This window comes from Octodon degus, unplaced genomic scaffold (genome assembly GCF_000260255.1).
Source record: "Octodon degus isolate 3935 unplaced genomic scaffold, OctDeg1.0 scaffold00001, whole genome shotgun sequence".
In the NCBI taxonomy this organism is placed as follows: Eukaryota; Metazoa; Chordata; class Mammalia; order Rodentia; family Octodontidae; genus Octodon; species Octodon degus.
This window is the reverse complement of record NW_004524577.1, coordinates 22,826,094-22,828,419: the sequence shown is the minus strand read 5'-3', so window position 1 is coordinate 22,828,419 and position 2,326 is coordinate 22,826,094. Positions and strand designations below refer to the sequence as shown.

General features: G+C 39.5%; 1 protein-coding gene across 3 annotated transcripts in view; it reads left to right on the top strand.

The window, feature by feature from the left end:
* Naip (NLR family apoptosis inhibitory protein) overlaps nucleotides 1–2,326 on the top strand; it is a 39,762-nt gene that overhangs the window by 949 nt on the left and 36,487 nt on the right. The gene's annotated exons all lie outside the window — the stretch shown is intronic.

Sequence of the window (2,326 nt, the reverse complement as noted above, 5' to 3'; positions counted from 1 at the left end):
TGCTTTGCTAAGCTTGTTCTAAGTAGGTGCTTTAGACCACTGAGCCATCTCACCAGCCCCTGGATTTTGTTTCTTAATCCACTGTGCTAGTGTGTTTCTTTTGATCGGTGAATTGAGGCTGTTTACATTGATGGCTATAACTGACACATATTGGCTTATCTTCGTCATGTTATTTTCTTGCTATAAGTTCTGTATTTTTTTTCCTCTTTTAATTGCTTGCTCTGTGTGGTGGTTCCTTTCTGTTGTTTTTGAAGCTGTGATCACTTCTGTCTCTTTCTAGAATATCTGTCAATACTCTTTGTTGTTTTTTTGTTTGTTTTTGTTTTTGTTTTTTTACTTATTTATTTTTGGCCTACTCAGCCCACCCTGAGGGCAGGGCTGGTGCAGCATGTGGTGCTGGGGATTGAACTGCTGTCCCCTGCACCTGCCTAAGCTTGCCTAAACTTTTCTAAGCAGGCGCTTTAGACCACTGAGCTATCTCGATCTCGCCAGCCCTGTCAATACTCTTTGTAGGATTATTCGAGTCTTTTGTTGGTAAATGGATGCGACTAGAGAACACACTCTTAAATGAAATAAATCAGACCTACATGTGTGAACATCATGTTGTCTCCTTAGTGTAAGAACCTAAAAGAGAAAAATGGAATCTGAAGGGTGCAATAGATACTGGGGAAAGGGATTGAACTTATTCAAAAGGAAAGAGTTGGGGCTGGTGAGATGGCTCAGTGACCTGAAGCACCTACTTAGAACAAGCTAAGCTAAGCAAAACCCAGGGACCGCGGTTCAATCCCCCAGCCCCACATGCCAGCCAGCCCCGCCCCCTGGTGGGCTGAGCTGGCCACACACACAAAATAAATAAATAAATAAACATTAAAAAAAAAAGAAGAAAGAAAAGTTGTGATAGGAAAAAAAAATTAAAAAAAAAAAAAGGAGTTACTGAGTTGAGGAGAAGGACAGGAGAGGGAGTGGAAGAAAGAGATTTATTTATGTATGTGAGCAGGATGGTTTGGACAACTGTACTGTGCATTTCTGCTGGTCTATGGAAAGGAACAGATAATACTTAATTTGTCTCATTTCTTTTTTCAATTATTTGTACTTTCTCTCTTCTTAATTTCTTATACATTTCTTTTTTCTTCCAGTTTTACCATATCTGGTAATATGAATAACTGGTTGGAAGACAACACTATGCATTATAACAAATACTGTGAAATTCATATTACTTTGTTAAGTGAAATTCTGTGTCACTTGTAATTTTTTCTGTTCTAATTCTAATTTGAACTCTTTAAAAAAATAAAAAAATGTTAAGACTAGTGAGTTAGGTGGAAATGTCCCGATGGATCACTAGAGTGGCAGGGAAGGGTGAGGATGTGGCTCCGAGGTAGAGCACTTTCCAAGCAGGACAAAGCCCTGGCAGCAGCCCCCATTACAGTGAAGTGGAACAAGGAAATAACACAAAAAGGGAACTAAATGGAGGTACAACAAAATGTTAAGGTTTCACTGTAAGACATTTTATAAAGTACAATGATGGTGACCCTTTTAGTTTTTTAATAGTAAATTTTATTTTATGAAAAAGTTAAAAAAATAGGAGAATAATAATAGTTAATACATTGTATATTGTTAGCTTTAAGATAGTTACTCAGAGGGGGCCTGCCACTTAGCTCAGTTATTTAAGTGCCTGCTTAAACAAAGCAGTCAGGCTCAGGTTGCTGTGGTTCCATCCCCAGAACTCAAGCCAGCCAAACCTGCCCTGAAGGCATTCTGAGCCAGGCACCCCCAAAAAAAAAATCCAAAATAGTTACTCAGAGTATAAGATATGGGCATAAAAAAATTCTCCAAACAATATTAGCATGTCTTTCTTTTCAGTGAACTAAGAGAAAGTAGTAGTTTCATTATGTTGTAATTTTTTTTCCTTTTCCCTTCCTTTCCCCTCTGCCCCACTTTTAGATCTTACTTTCTTAGCTTCTTACTTATTTATTTATTTATTTATTTTTTTTTTTGTAGTTTAGGGAAGGGCCTACAGGGTATTCAGGGTCTCACTACTAGATCAGACTCATAGTGATCTGTCTGTTTACAGCCTCCCAAGTGCTGGGATTACAGGTGCACACCACCATGTCCAATAGGTCTCAGCGTGCCCCAGGGGCAGGTCTGTCATGGCAGGCCCGGGGATGGAAACTCCAGCCCCTGCACCTGCTTGCAGGCAATTTAATCCACTGAGCTGTTTGGCTGGCCTCACTCATAGCTGCTGCTGCTGCTGCTGCTGCTTCTTCTTCTTCTTCTTCTTCTTCTTCTTCTTCTTCTTCTTCTTCTTCTTCTTCTTCTTCTTCTTCTT